Genomic DNA, 1,270 nt, shown 5'->3' on the forward strand with positions numbered 1-1,270 from the left:
CCTCCCAGAGTGCTGGGATGACAGGCGGGAGCCACGACACCCGGCCTCTAGGGACGTTTTTTGCAACCTCGGAAGGGAAGGTGAGCTCACGGTCCCAAGAGGAAATAACGCACCACAAGAAACGCTCGCAATGACTAGAGGTGTCTTAAAAAGGAATAGAAACCGTCATGGAAAAGGGACCGTGTGAAAAATGAGGATATGGAAGATTCCAGAAGTGAAAAAACGGCATCGAAACGAAACCGAGCGGTTCAACTGCAGCCGAAGAACGCAGTCAGCTGCAAGAGGGGAGCAGATTTCGTAAGAGAAAACTTAGAATTGCGGAAGACCAGCAAACAACATCGTCGCAGCAGCTGGAGAGAAAAGACAGGTGACTTGTAAAGGGACAATGGAGAGACCGCCGGGTTGTCACTGGAAGGGAGGGGACGACTGCAGGGAGCTGCGGAGAAGGACCGTCTCCTGTGGAGGTCACGTGCATGTGACCGCAAGCCTCTCCTGTTCTAGAAGAGACAGGTGTTGGAGAGTTGAGATGTGGCTTCTTCCATGGCCGTTTGGGCTGAGGGATCCCTGGGTCAGAGGCCGGTACGGTGGAGCCCCGTGTGCGCCACTAAGCTGGCACCTCGAAGGGACGCGGTGCTCCGGTAGATCCTTCTGGAAAACCCCACAGGGCACTGAGCGGAGTCCGCAAAGAGCAGAAAATGCCAAGTTCCCGAGAGGCTGAAGCAGAAGCCTCGCTCTGGAGCTTTTGCAGCCAAAGACTAGACATCAACGAAAACCACCGTCTCGGGACAAAGGCATCTTCGTTCTAGAACCTGCGGAATCCCCATGCATTTTTCAAGGGCTTTTAGCAGCTCGCAGCAAAAGAAAATCAAAATGGGAAGACGAGGCATCCTGAGCCAGAAGCGGCGGAAACCTCCCCGGTGATGTCAGGGTGCTTCATCTGAGATGAACGAATCCCAGAGAACGCGCAGCCTGGCGCCCGTAGTTAATAATGCTCTTTGTGGACTTAAAAATTTGATGGCCGGGCGCGGTGGCTCGCGCCTGTAAGCCCAGCACTCTGGGAGGCCGAGGTGGAAGGCTTGCTTGAGGCCAGGAGTTCGAGACCAGCCTGGGCAACATAGCAAGACCCTGTCTCTAGCAAAAAAATATTTTGCTGAGAGGATCTTATTTTAAAGAGATCCTTATTTTAGGTGGATCTCATTTAAGTGTTCTTATCACAGAAAATAATAAGAGGGTAGGAAAAGACAAATAGCAAAAAGATTTGGTGAGAAGG

Source organism: Propithecus coquereli, unplaced genomic scaffold (genome assembly GCF_000956105.1).
Source record: "Propithecus coquereli isolate 6110/MARCELLA unplaced genomic scaffold, Pcoq_1.0 Scaffold498, whole genome shotgun sequence".
NCBI lineage: Eukaryota > Metazoa > Chordata > Mammalia > Primates > Indriidae > Propithecus > Propithecus coquereli.